Below are 16,428 nucleotides of genomic sequence, written 5' to 3' on the forward strand. Positions count from 1 at the left end.
TTGTCAACCCAAATGGCATCATTAAAAACTCGTAATGCCCATATCTGGTACAGAAAGCGATCTTCGAAATGTCCTCTGTTTTAACTTTCACCTGATGGTAACCCAACCGCTGGTCAATTTTAGAGTAAACCTGGGTCCCCTGGAGTTGATCAAATAAATCATCGATCCTAGGGAGAGGATATTTATTCTTAACTGTCAATTTATTTATTTCCCTATAATCGATGCACAACCTCACGGTTCTATCTTTCTTTTTCACGAACAAAATTGGCGCTCCCCAGGGCGACACACTGGGCCTGATAAAACCCTTATCCAGTAATTCCTGTAACTGATCTTTCAGTTCTTTCAACTTGACTGGAGCCATACGGTACGGTACTTTAGATACTGGTGCAGATCCGGACAACAAGCCTATAGTGAACTCAATCTCATGATCAGGCGGCAAACCAGGTAATTCTTCTGGAAATACATTTGGAAACTCTCTCACTACTGGTATATCAACTTGTCTCAATGCTTTTTTTGGGCAATTCTCTTATGTATGCGACATACCCTTGACAACCATCTTGTAGGAGTCTCCTTACCTGAATGGCCGACACCATCTGTGGCGAGGCACGCACGCGTGAACTTATAAATCTAAATTCTGGCTTACCCGGGGGTTTGAAAATTACTTCTTTCTAATGGCAATCAATACTAGCGTAATAAATAACTAACCAATCCATACCTAGTATCACATCAAATCCCTGCATATTCAGGACCACAAGATCGGCTAAAAGCACTCTCTCCTGAATACTGATTGGAAAATTCTGAAGTACCCTCCAGCATCTAACCACAGATCCCATTGTTGTACCCATATACAATTCTATATCTAATGGCCGTGTCTCTATTCTAGCTATTTTCACATATCCCGCCAATATAAAAGAGTGGGTAGCACCTGTATCAAACAAAACAATAATTTTATATGGTAAAGTGGTAAGAGTACCTATGACCACGTCTCTAGTCGTTTTAGTGTCTCCCGATGTCAACGCGTAGTACCTCGCTGACGCAGTGTTCCTCTGTTGATCACCGCGGGGTGCCTGATATCCACCTCGAAATGGTCTAGGAGCCTGTGCATAATTCGACGACATCTGACACGATCGAGCTATATGACCGGGCTTCCTGCATCGATAACAAATATTTTCCCCCAGTCGGCACTCACCAGGATGTCTCCATCCGTATCTAAGACATATGGCAGGAAGCTGTCCGCCCTGAAATCCACCATGCTCTACCATCTGTCTTTAGCCTCCGCCAAATCTACCCCCTCTCCAAGGGACTTAGCTAGGACTCGCCTGAAAACTCGAAGGTGCAGTCCTCTTTTTCTGACTTTGCGTCTCAGTCTCCCTAGGCAAACTTTCCTCTGCTATAATAGCCCTAACAACCAACTCAGAGAAGTCTTGGATCCTCAGTACTGCCACCTGCCTGTAAATATCACGCTTCAAGTTTCTCTCAAACATTCTAGCCTTCTTTGCTTCATCTGGGACAATATAGGGGCAGGAATGTGATAGCCCAATAAATCTCTCAGCGTATTGTTGAACGGTCAATGACCCCTGGGACAGACTCAGAAACTCCTATACTCGAGCATCTCTAACTGAAGCAGGATAATATCTATCAAAGAACATGTCCTTGAATCGAGCCCAGGTCATCTGTACTGGCATCGCCCTCTGCTCCTCCAACAGTCTAGTGGCTGACCACCATCTCTCGGCCTCCCTTGCTAGCCTATATGTAGCATATAAGACCCTTTTGGTAATTGGTGCAATGAAGTACTGTCAGAATCTTTTCTATCTCCTGCATCCAATTCTTAGCAACTGCAGGATCGGTCGCTTTAGAAAAAGCTGGTGGATTCATCTTCATGAATTTCTTTATGGTACACCCCTGAACTGGAGATGAACCTCCCTGCTCTCTAGAGCTCCGTGCTATCTCAGCCATAACTTGCTGAGCCACACTACAAAGCACAACATCTGAATCTCCACCTCCTACTCTAGAAAGACCTGCACCATCATCCCCACTGGCGTGAGCGCTACTACCTCCTGGGTCCATCCTGCAAACAAATAGAACACCGTTTTTAGAATCCTATTTCTACACATCAACTTTTCCCCTTGATCCTATCCCACAATCCAATCTTGCAACGTAAACACATGACTCGTTGACAGTTTACTATGGTTTTCCTTGAATCATCACCCTAGGAAAAACACAGAAACAATCACAAAATCCCGTATCCAAATCACAGAACAAAATCTCAAATCTTTTCCCTATATTCTGGTATTGTTTTCTGCTTCACTTTGGAGTCTACAGATCCTAGCAACCTAGGCTCTAATACCAAAATGTAACGTCCTCAAAATTATCTCCATCTATACACTCCATCATTTCGTAAAGAAAAAAGGGTCTATTTATTTTATTTCCCACCCTCACTTGTGGCGGAGGAATACCGTGGTTACATTTATGTTTTGGTAAATTACACATATAAAACTAAAAACTATATACTAACTAAAATCAATACGTGTACCTGCAATAGAAACTTATCTAACTATTATACTTTACCTGAGTGCCTCTATACCTCTTGGAACAACCGCGGGTATCCCTATTTGATCTGCTCCTCGAGTTCCCAAGAAGCTTCCCTTATAGCGTGATTCTTCCATAAAACTTTTACTAATTCAATTTCTTTGGTGCGCAGTACTTGTGTCTTTCTGTCTAAAATTTGTACTAGTGTTTCTTCATAAACTAAGGAATCTTTTAGCTCTATCTCTGCATAACTGATTATGTGGGATGGGTCTGGGACGTATTTCCTTAACATAGCAACATGAAACACATCATGAATTCTAGCTAAAGATGGTGGCAACGCTAGCCTATTGGCAACTGACCCTATTCTCTCAAGTATCTCAAAAGGGCCAATATACCTAGGGCTCAACTTGCCCTTCTTTCCAAACCTCATAACTCCTTTCAGAGGAGCTATCTTCAAAAATACTCGACCTCCCACGTCAAATTCTAACTCTCGACGGCAAGTATCTGCGTAACTTTTCTGCCGACTCTGTGCTGTACTAATTCTTTCTCTAATTAATCGGACCTTGTCACAAGCCTGTTGTACCATATCTGGACCCAAAACTCACCTTTCGCCTACCTCATCCCAAAAGAGAGGAGAACGACATCTCCTACTATACAATGCCTCGTATGGAGCTATGCCATTACTAGCCTAGTAGTTGTTATTATAAGCAAATTCAACTAACGGCATAAACAGAATGCAACTACCTCCAAAATCAAGCACACAAGCACGAAGCATATCCTCTAGTGTCTGTATTGTTCTTTCAGTCTGACCATCTATCTTGGGATGGAAAGCAGTGCTAAAAGCTAACTGTGTACCCATAGCCTCTTGAAAACTTTTCCAGAATCGTGGAGTAAACTGAGGATCTCGGTCCGAAACTATGGATATTGGTACTCCATGAACACGAACTATCTCTTGAACATATATCTCTGCTAGTATGTCCATGGAATAACCGATTTTAATAGGGATGAAATGAGCGGTTTTCGTAAGACGATCTACAACCATCCAAATCGCATTCAATCCCTATCGTACTAGTGGTAACCCGTAACAAAGTCCATGGAAACCTGGTCCCATTTCCATTATGGAATGAACAGTGGCTACAACTGTCCTGCCGGTCTCTAGTATTCAGCTTTAACCTTCTGACACGTCAAGCATTTTTGAACAAATTTGACTATCTTGCTCTTCATTCCCCTCCACCAGAAATACTCTCGCAGGTCCTTGTGCATTTTAGTACTACCGGGATGGACCGTGTATAGAGATCTGTGGGCCTCCTCCAGTGTAGTTCTCCCTATCTCATAATCTGCAGGAACACATAGCCTAGTACGGAATCGCAGAGCTCCGTCATCTGATATGCTGAACTCCTCACCCTGACCATCACGTACTCTATCCATCACCGTTGCCAACTCTGCATCATCACTTTGAGCTGCTTTAATCCTCTCGTAAAGTGTAGGCTGAACCACTAGACTGGCAATGACCACCTGCGAACCCTCCTCTATTAACTCTAAATTGTGCTTCTCCATATCCATTAAAATTGAATGTGGAATCTCCCTGGTGGCCAGTGTTGATTCCCTTGACTTCCTACTAAGGGCATCTATCACCACATTCGCTTTTCTTGGATGATAACTAATTGTGCATTCATAGTCTTTAATGAGTTCTAACTATCTTCTTTGTCTCATATTTAGCTCTTTCTAAGTGAAGAAATATTTCAGGCTCTTGTGATCCGTGAAAATCTCGCACTTTCCACCATATAGATAATGCCTCCAAATCTTAAGAGCATACACCACTACAACAAGCTCTAAGTCATGGACAGGATAATTCTTCTCATATTCTTTAATCTGCCTAGACGCATATGCAATAACCCTGTCATGCTGCATCAACACGCATCCAAGACCCTTCAAAGAGACATCACTATATATTACAAAACCATCCTCTCCAGATGGAATAGCTAATACCAGAGCTGATACTAACCGCAACTTTAACTCTTGAAAACTCTGCTCACAGTCATCAGTCCATTCAAATTTTACATTTTTCCTCGTAAGTCGTGTTAATGGACCTGATAGCCTGGAGAAACCATCCACAAAGCGCCGGTAACAATCTGCTAATCCCAAAAAGCCCCTGACTTCTTGAATACTTCCCAGCCTTTCCCAACTCACCACAGCCTCTATCTTACTCGGATCAACTGATACTCCTGCTTCTGAGATCACATGGCTGAGAAAAGCAACCTGCCTTAACCATAACTCACATTTCTTGAATTTTGCATATAATTTCCTTTCCCTTAATACCTGCAACACCAATCTCAAATGATGCTCGTGCTCCTCAAATTTTTTTGAATAGATTGTATATCATCGATGAATACAACCACAAACTGATTTAAGTATTGATGGAATACCCGATTCATCAAATCCATGAACACCGTTGGTGCATTAGTCAACCCAAATGACATCACTAAAAACTCGTAATGCCCATATCTAGTACAGAAAGCTGTCTTCAAAATGTCCTCTGCTCTAACTTTCACCCGATGGTAACCCGACCGCAGGTCAATTTTAGAGTAAACCGGGGTCCCCTAGAGTTGATCAAATAAATCATCGATCCTAGGGAGAGGATATTTATTCTTAACTGTCAATTTATTTATCTCCCTATAATCGATGCCCAACCTCATGGTTCTATCTTTATTTTTCACGAACAGAACCGATGCTCCCCAGGGTGACACACTGGGTCTGATAAAACCCTTATCCAGTAATTCCTGTAGCTGATCTTTCAGTTCTTTCAACTTGACTGGAGTCATACAATACGGTGCTTTAGATACTGGTGCTGGTCCCGCCAACAAGTCCATAGTGAACTCAATCTCATGATCAGGCAGCAAACTAGGTAATTCTTCTAGAAATACATCTGGAAACTCTCTCACTACTGGTATATCAGCTTGTCTCAATGCTTCTTTTGGAAATTCTCTTATGTATGCGACATACCCTGACAACCATTCTGTAGCAGTCTCCTTACCTGAATGGCTAACACCAGCTATGGCGAGGCACGCATGCGTGAACCTGTAAATCTAAATTCTGGCTTACCCGAGGGTCTGAAAATTACTTCTTTCTGATGGCAATCAATACTAGCGTGATAAATAGCTAACCAATCCATACCCAGTATCACATCAAATCCCTGTATATCCAGGACCACAAGATCGTCTAAAAGCACTCTCTCCTGAATACTTACTGGAAAATTCCAAAGTACCCTCCTGCATCCAACCACAAGTCCCATTGGTGTAACCACAAACAATTCTATATCTAATGACTATGTCTCTATTCCAGCTATTTTCACATATCCCGCCGATATAAAAGAGTGGGTAACACATGTATCAAACAAAACAATAATTTTATATGGTAAAGCAGCATGAGTACCTGTGACCACGTCTCTAGTCGTCTTAGCGTCTCCCGGTGTCAATGCGTAGGACCTCGCCGGCGCAGAATTCCTTTACTGACCACCGCAGGGCGCCTGATATCCACCTCGAAATGGTCTGGGAGCCTGTGGATAATTCGATGGCATATGACACGATCGAGCTATATAATCGGGCTTCCCGCATCGATAAAAAACATTTTCCCCTAATCGGCACTCACCAGGATGTCTCCATTCGCATCTAGGACATATGGTAGGAAGTTGTCCGCCCTGAAATCCACCATGCTCTACCATCTGTCTCTGGCCTCCGCCAAATCTACCCCCTCTCCAAATAAACCCCTCTAGCATCATCTACCTCAAAATTACCAAAACCCTGTCATAACTCACCCTACAATCGGGATAATCAAGTAAACTTCCTATCTCCCAGCCTAATCTGCTCGCCTAGCTGTCTCACCTGAAAAATAGTAAAATAGTGGGGTGAGTTGACGCTTAGTAAGTGGAAATATGCTATTACTAGTGTATGGCAACCGAGTCATAAAATTATAAAAATAGTATTTAAAAACTGCATAATCTAGCAATTCAGTACAACACATGTATAATAACTTAAAACATTTGTATCATCTGAACTTTCTATCATTCATAGTACTACATCGTACTATATACAATAAAAGCTGTAAAACTGTATACATATACATAACTGTGTTCTTTTCTTGGGACTCTATATGTCATGATTTGACCCCTCATGACAGGGTTGTGCGGCTCGTAGGTGAGACTTAACCTGGTCAGCCCTCCAGATAAGTCAATATACTCTACACTACCTTAGCCTAGCCAAACTGCATACTCTTCTAGGCGCGGGGCTGGCTGCTACCTAGTCAAATCGGCCCCCTCAACCCAGCAAACTGGGGAGCTGCATACTCTCCGAACACTGCTGACGGTACCCACACACTATCTGAGATATGTGTTTGCACTCTATCTATATGTAGCAACGGTACTATGATCTGTATTCTATATCTATACTGTATCTGTCTGTAATCTTTCCATAGGGATCTGATACTATATATATATATATATATATAATGTTATACTTTTTATATTGTTTTCATCATGTTTCCAAAATAACCATAGCACTATTAATTTGTACTATGAATACTGTAATATTTGTAGCATCTTGATGCTATAACTGTGTAATCTGTCTGTACTTTCTTTCTATATAATCTGAGTGTTATGGCATTTAGGAAAACATAACTTTCTATATACATTGAATATACTGTTCTGAATAAATATTTGTATACTGATATATATATATATATATATCTGTCTGTGTAATCATCTAAATAAAACTGTATATGTGTACATATTCTGTGTATATAAAATCTACAATTATCTATCTATAGCTGTATAACTTGAAACACTGAAAAATTGCATATCAATATCATATACTCAGGCCACACAGACTTTGAAAATTCATATTCTGTATAATATCTGGTATTCATGCATATCTATATAATTTCTGATAACATAAATATATCTCCTAGCATAGTATATTTCCCTTACCTTATCTCTGAAAAGCCTCTACTAAATTCTGGCCCTTTACCCGCAGAGTTCTCCACTAAACACCCTGAAAATCAATTCCCCCAGAACAAAACATTAGTATTTCTTCATGTATTATATTTCTTATAACTGAGGGAAAGACAAATACTGAATAAAATGTCTTACCTTGAGATTGGGACGAAATCCAAACCAACTCTACCAACGATCAGCTCCAGCAGACTTGTAGAGAACTTCACCAGGAGTGTCGTGGTGGCTTTAGATCGTCAATCCAATGTGAACCAGGGCCAGAATTGAAGAGAGAAGGAGAGAGGGATGTAAAGAGAGAGAGAGAGAAGAGGATTGCTTGCACTAAAATTTCATAAAAGTCTGGGTTTTCACTATTTATAGAGCTGGATTCTTCAACGAGACACGTCACCTTGTCGACGAGTCCTTCAATAATTTCATTGACGAACTTCCTCCCTCGTCGACGAATTTCAGACTATCCCAAAAACCCCTCTCGGCATCTTCTCGTTGACGAGGCATGACTTCGTCGACGAGGCCTACTAATGAGCTCATTGATGAACCCCCTGTGTTCGTCGATGAGGCCCTATGTAAAATTTTCGAGTTATTCCATCCAAAATGTAATGTCGTCGACGAACACGAAGCATTCGTCGAAGAAGCCTGCTGCCTCCTTCCGTTTCTGTTTCCATTTCCCTCTCTCTTTAATATTTAAATATCATTATTTTTTGGGTCGTTACAACCATACAGAAGTAACCTCCTCATCTGAATAGCTGACACTAGTTGTGGCGAGGCACGCACACGTGTACCCACAAATTTGTATTCTTACTTACCTGGAGGTCTAAAAATCACTTCTTTCTGATAGCAGTCTATGCTGGCGTGATTAGCTGCCAGCTAATTCATACATAATATTACAGCAAATCCCTGCATATCTAGTATCACGAGATCAAATGGTAGTACTTTCTCTTGAATGGCCACTGGAAAATTCCTAAGTACCTTTCTACACTTCACGTTAGATCCAGTCAGCATGGATACCAACAACTCAACATCTAAAAACTATGCTCCTACCCTAGCTACTTTAACATACCCCGATGATACAAAGGAATGGGCTACACCTGTGTAAAAAAAAAAACAACAACTTTATATGGTAAAACAATAAGTATTCCCGTGACAACATCTCCAGTAGTCTCAGCATCTTCCAGTGTCAATGTATGGACTCTCACTGGTGTAGTATTCCTCTACTGACCTCCACGGGGCGTCTGCTGTCGTCCACCCTAATACAGTTTGGGAGTTGGTGCATAAATTGGTGGTCCCTGACATGATCAAGCCATATGAATAGGTCTTCCATATCAGTAATAGACATTCTCACCTAATAAGAACTCACCCGGATGTCTCCGACCACACCTGGAGCAGGTAAGGTAAATCTACCCACTTTGATATCCATTGTGTCCCATCATTTGCCTTTGACCCCCACCAGTTCCACCTCCTCTCCATGGACCTTGACTAGAGCCAACCTGAAAACCTGGAGGCATGTGCCTCTTCCTCTAGCTCGATCCTCATACATCTGCCTGCACACTCTCCTCTACTATCGTGGCTCTATCAACCAGCTTAGAAAAATCCTGCATATTTAATACTGCCATTTGCCTGTATATATCTCACCTCAAATTTTTCTCGAATATCCTAGCATTTTTAGCTTCATCTGGGACAATATAAGGGCATAAGCACAACAACTCAATGAATTTCGCCGCGTATTGCTGGACTGTCATCGATCCCTGGAATAGGCTCAGAAATTCCTGTACTTTAGCCTCTTTGATTGTGGTGAGAAAATATCTATCGAAAAATATCTCGTTGAATATGCTCCATCATATTGACAGACATAAGTCTCTGTTCCTCCAACAACTTCGTAGCTACCCACTATCTCTTAGCCTCGCTTGTAAGCTTATACGAGGCATAAAGAACCCATTGATCATCGGTGCACTGGAGCACCGTCAGTATTTTCTTGATCTCCTACATCCAGTTCTCAACAGCTACATAATCAGTTCCTCTTAAAAACATTGGAGGATTCATTTTTGTGAACTTCTCTATCGTGCATCCCTGAACTGTAGATGGACCTCCTTGCTCCCTAGAGCTTTGGGAAATCTCACTCATGACTTGTTGAGTTACGCTGCGTAAAACAGCATCTGAGGCCCCGCCTCTTGCACTAGAAGGCCTTGCTCCATCATCGCCACTAGCATGGGCGCTACTATCTCCTAGGTCCATCCTGCAATAATAACTAATTATTCAGAGTTCCCAAACCTCATAGTGCTATTCTAACTAAAATATCTCATACCTTTTATCACTAATTTAAGGTCTAGTCCTACCATATGGAAATAGAAATCGAAAATAGTTTACTATGGTTTTCCTGAAATCGTCACCCCAGGAAAATCACAGAAACCACCCTGAAATTCCTATTTCAAGACTGCAGAATAGAACCCTAAGTTCTCATCCTAGTTCTCCAACACTATCTCACTGAAATTTTGTTCTATACAAATTTCTATCTCCTCAAAATCCATTCCTATACTTTGGTATTATTTTTTGCTATATTCTAGAGTCTGCAAAACTTAGCAACCTAGGCTCTGATACCAAATTGTAACGACTTGATTTTTCATGCCATTTTTTAGTAATAATAATAATGTCGTCTGGTAAAAATCCTATTTTCTGATACCCTATAGCATATCCATATCCTTAGGCAACGGAAAACATAGATTGTGCAACCATAAATACAATACCAGAATCTCTCTATACTTATACACATCACTTTAGTTTTAGATACCAGATCCTCTAGGATCTATACAAAATACATATCTCCTAAAATAACTTACCCTATAGATAGGGCAATACTGATAACTCCTCTATCTACGAGCTTGTTCTGCTCGTCTAATTGGGTCACCTGAAATATATTAAATCACTGGGATGAGACAACACTCAGTAAGAGGAAATATGTTATTACTAGTGTGTGGAAAATGAACTACATAAAAACTATACTGATAAATAATTGAAACTATAAAAAACTAGTAGAATTATATATAGTACAACTTGCATCTTTTATAATTTAAAATACAACTGTAATGTCTAAGTTTTCTACTTTTTCATGCTTCTAGTATTATAATATATTTGCTGATATTCTGTAAATCTGTATACATATCCATAACTATGATATTTACCCTGAAAAACTATACGTCATGATTTTACCCCTCATGACAGGGTTGTGCGGCCTATAGGCAGATTTTAACACTGGTAGGCCTACCATATTAGTCAACTGTAACTCTACTAATCCTCAGCCCAACCAATCTGCAACCTCTCCTAGGCACGGTACTGGTATCTACCTCGTCAAACCGGCCACCTCAACCCAGTCTTCTAGGGAGTCTACAATCCCTCCAGGCACGATTGACAGAAACCTTCCACACACTATCTAAGATGTGTGGTTGCACTCTAATTTGTAATAGCAACGGTACCGTGTTTTGATAACTGAATATTTACTGAATTGATTCATTAGGGTCTGATACTAAATAGTACTGATATACATAATTATCTTGTTGTTTCATCATGATTCCAAAATAACCATAACACTACAAATCTGATTTAAAATACTGTATCAACTAACTAAAATAACTGTAATATCTGACTATAATATCTGACTGAATAATCTATAATGTCCGAGTGTTATGGTTTTGGAAATCATGACATTCTGTAAATACTGTAAGATATCTGTTTGTATAATATCTATAAAATATCTGTCTGATAAATATTTGTCTATATAATATCTATTTGCAAAATATATCTATCTGTATAATATCTGCTTGTATAATATATCTGTCTATATATATATATACACACACACTGTAATTCATAATTCTGTAAAATCTAGTAAAACATGTCTCTATGCAAAAAACACTGTAAATCATGATATTCTGAAAAACTATATAAACTCTGTACTAAACAAATTTCTACTCAGGCCACACAATTAATAAAACTCATGTTTTGGAATCTGTAAAATAATATAATTTATACCCTGTACCTTAATAAATAAATACTTTAATTTACTGATAATATTTTTGAATTTACTAGCATAACATATTTTCCTTACCTAAGTGACTGGGAGGCTCGCCTCTAACTCTACCCTCACGCCCTCGGCATATAAATCTCAAAATCCTACAATAATACATTTATACAAATTCCTTAGTGAATCACTGAATTTTCCCAGAAAATTATCCACTCATATTTCCTGAACTTGCCTATTCACAATATCTTAAACTTTAATATACCTGAGTTCGTGAAAAAATATCTACTGGGGTCCTCAACCCATGCTTGTAGGGTCCCACAAACACCTTAACCCTGAAAATATATAGCCTAATTTTATTTCACAAAACACCAATATATTCTCATATAACTCAAAATCTAAACTTAAATAAGCTTAATAAAACTATAAATACCCAAATAATCTACTTACCCTGATTTTGGGATGGTACCCAAGTTGCCCCAATCAACAATCTGTTCCAGCAGACTTGTAGAGAAACTCTCCAGGATCAACGTGGTAGCTTCTGATCATCGAACCGGGGAGTAATGGGGCGAGAAATCTAGAGAGAAGAGGAAAGAAACTGAGTAGGAGAGAGCGAAAAACTGAGAGAAAATAAAATTTCTCGTTGAAACGTCATTTTTAGCTATTTACAGACCTTTTACCATGTGGCCTCGTCAACAAGCCATGGCACCTCGTCGATGAGTCCAAGAAGGGGATTCGTCGACGAACACCTAACTCTCGGTGACGAGTTTCAGGCCCTAAAATCAACCCTCTTGGTAATTTCTCGTCAATGAGACACGTGCCCACGTCGACGAGCAAAAGAAGACTGTTTGTCGATGAGACACGTGTCTACGTCGACAAGCCAAAGAAGACTGTTCGTCGACGAACGCTCCAAGTTTGTCGACGAGACCCTACTGAGTCTCTTTTGAAATTTATTTTTTTTCCTTTTCTTTTATTATTTAATTGCTATAAATTTTCCGGGTCTCTACAAAGCATTCATAATCTTTGAACCATCAGGGTTCTTAAAACATACTATTATAATTTATCCAATAAAATAACATCATAAAAATACCATCATTTTTCATTATAAAATGTGTAATAAAAAAGCATTATAAAAATCTTATCATTATAAAACATATAATAACTAAAACATCAAAAAAGTCTCATCCTTGCTCATTTATTTAATATGTACTAAAATAAGCTTATGCCACATGATTTGCATGTTAATAATTATTTATTTTTAATATAATATTAAAGTACTATAAATTACCCGAATGGACTAAAATACTTCCTTCAAAACAATAAACTTAGTTATATTTTTTAAAAAAAACTGATATAATTAAATATGCGTACGTTAATTAACTCAGGTATATTTAATAAAAGCTGATATAATTCAATGCATTTACTTTAATTTAACTTAGGTATATTTAATAAAAGCTGATATAATCCAATCCCCATATTTTAATTTAAATCAAACATATTATATAAAAATTGATATAATCCAATCCTCGTACTTTAATTTAAATCAGGTATATTAAATAAAAACATATATAATCTAATCCTTGTACTTTAGTTTAAATCAGATATATTAAATAAAAACGAATTAATCCAATCCTCGCACTTTAATTTAAATTAGGTATATTGAATAAAAGGACTGCTATAATCCAACCTACTTACAAATAAACTTGGATATATATATATATATATATATATATATATATATATATATATATTATATACAAATTTGACATAATTAAGCCCACTTACTCTAACTTAACCTTGTGAAACGATCACGAAAAATTTTTAACTCTTAAAATGAGATTGGAAAGAGTGAAGGAGTAAGAATTTTAAGTATATAAAAATATTCCTTCTACCATTAATTCTTTCACTCACTTTTCCTTCAATTTCTCTTTGAAATTTTCTATGAAAAATGAACTGAGAACTCTCCTATTTATAGACAATTGGGGAGGGGGAGGGCGAGGGGGAGGGGTAAAATTGTAATTTTGTAAGGGAATTGCTTAAGGTTAAGAAATAGGAAAACTAACAGGTGAAGGAAAGGGTTGTACACAGGGGAGTGAGTGTGCCACATCACTTTGAAATTGAATTCTAAAAATCCAATTTCAAATTGGATGCTCTACATCCATCAATATATATAATAATATTAGAAAAACTGCCTACTCGGCTTTCTCATTTTTGCATGACATTTTGCATGCACCCTATTCTTTTGTGTTTTCAATATTACAACTTGGGGGAGGGGGTTTTTGAGAAAGGGGAAAAGTTTTGTTGCACACAAGTAATGAATGTTTTGGAGAGGGCCTAGAGTTGAAATATATGTAATTCCCAAGAGGCTTAAGCATGGATTGTGAGAAGTGAAGTTTTAATGGCTAAAGGGATTCGATGAACTTGTGGGAATCCAATATTAGATTGATGTGTCATGTCTTAATTAATAAAAAAATATGGATCATCAAATCAAATCATGAAACATGGTTACGTATCATGAATTATATATGGACACTTGAGCAACCTAATAAAGGCTAAGGGGTAGGAACCCCTTTAGCGAACGCTGACTCGAGCCCACCAAACCATAACTCTAGAATATCCTAAAACTAGAGTTAATTAAGACCTTGTCATGAATCTTTATGGAAAATATTGACACACATATGCAATCTTGACCTCTTGCAAGGATGCAAATATAGTATAATTAATAATTAATTTAAGTATTATGCAAATGTAAAGTTGATGTCGTTCATCAATTTCATAATCTAGCACAAACTAAGTTAACAATTGGTCAAAAAAAGACTTTGTTCCTAAAATGTCACTTTCCATTAAAAAAGATCTTTGTTTCTATTATCTCCATAAATGTCACTTCCTCCTCTTTTTCACCCCCTCCCTAGGCAAATAAATAAATAAAAGAATAAAAGCTCTAAAACCAACCCATGAAAAGGCACACACATCCTATGCAATTGTGGATTATATAATGCATCGTAACAAGGAGCACATACTAAGACAAAGCATGCAAATCATGGAAACTATTTCGTGGTCAAACATGATAATAATTATGGGTTCATAGTACAAACTTCCAAAACTTACCCAGACTATTTTGTTTGGATGGATGAAAAAGGTGAGGCAAGAGAAACATTAGATATTCACATAGAAAGGACACTAAAATTTTGAATTTTATTTTTCAACTACACCTTGTACCATTTTGTGTAGATAAATAAAGTGTTACGAATTCCACTTGTGAGCTTATCCCACATTGAAAATTTTGAGTGGATGATGAGTGTTTATATACATTACTAGACCCAAGACCCAATATGCTTAAACCTTTGGATCAAGTTGGTGTTCCCCATGTGTATCAAAGCCCACCCATGGACTCCTCTGGTCCTAACAAGTGGTATCAGAGTCAACGGTTCGTAACTCTGGGTGAGTGACATCGTAAAAAGTCAAGATGTGAAACTAATTCTCCTGACGTGCTAACATTTAGAGGACTGGAGGCATGTGGAATGCAATTTGATGCATGTAAGGGGCTAGTGGTAGGGCCCACTTGAGCAATTATTGGAGAATTGGACTTACTCTTAGCAGGGAGACGATTTCCGTTCAAGAGGGAGCAGTTGGAATTCACAAGTGAGGGGAAGATTATTGAGAATTTCACTTGTGAGCTTGTCCCACATTGGGAAATTTGAGTGGATGATGGGTGCTTATACACATGATTGGACCCAAGATCTAATAGGTTTAAACTTTTGGGTCAAGTTGGTGTTCCCCATATGTATCAAAGCCCACCCATGGGCTCCTCCGATCCTAACATAAAATATTCACCATTATAGCCACATAAAATCATAAGAAAGCAAAAAAAAATCATGGATATTTGAATTTAGTTCACAAAGTAAAAAAGAGGATACACTTTCATACACAATCAAAATAAAAAATAAAAAATAAAAAATAAAAAAATTTAAAAAAATTTATGTGCTTGCAGTTATATACGTTCATTTTAATCCTATGTTATTGAAAATAGCATGCTCCATTGAGAATATTTTTTTTAGACAAAAATATGATTTAATAAAATAAAATAAAGGTAAAAGAGAGAGAGACCAACACATACTCCAGCACACATAAAAACAAAAAAAAACAAAAACAAAACAAAAGTGAGAGCGAAAAAAAATAAAAACAAAATCACATAAAGACAGTTAGCAATTCACATTGTGAATCAATCAAAGAAATACCCCAAAAACAAGATTAGGAAATGCCTAAAGTAAAGGTAAAAACACAGCTCAATACAAAAGCGAAGCTTGATGAGTCTATTAATTACGAAGAAAGCATCTGTTGTGATATGGATCGAACAATTAAGATGCACAGCGGAATTAATACAACAAGTAAATGAAATATAACCAGAAAGTGATAAACAACAAGATTTACATGGTTCGACAAACCTACATCCATGAAAGTAATGACACAAGAATTTCACTAAGGAAATCACAAAGTACACAATACACTTCTCAAATGATCACTCTCACTATTAATACATGCCCTGAATGACATATATAATAGTCCCTCAGAGGTTTCCCTCTGATTACCCAACCACCCCAATGTTCAAGTTCAAAATTCAAAAAACTACTCACAGCTTAGGCGCATTCGTCGACGAGTACAAGAGATTCGTCGACGATCCATAGAAGGCCACTCGTCAATGAGAACAAGGCATTCGTCGATGAGCCCATTTTATGCTTTCGGTATCTCAGGATCTCTAAAATTTTTCTGCTCTTGGGATCTACTCGTCGACGGGCATAGGGCACTCGTCAACGAGTCCCTGCTGAGCTGCCCCTTTATGTTTTTCTTCCTTCTTTGTTTATAAAATCCAAAGTATAAGAGCCAC

Source organism: Malania oleifera, chromosome 8 (genome assembly GCF_029873635.1).
Source record: "Malania oleifera isolate guangnan ecotype guangnan chromosome 8, ASM2987363v1, whole genome shotgun sequence".
NCBI classification, from domain to species: Eukaryota; Viridiplantae; Streptophyta; class Magnoliopsida; order Santalales; family Ximeniaceae; genus Malania; species Malania oleifera.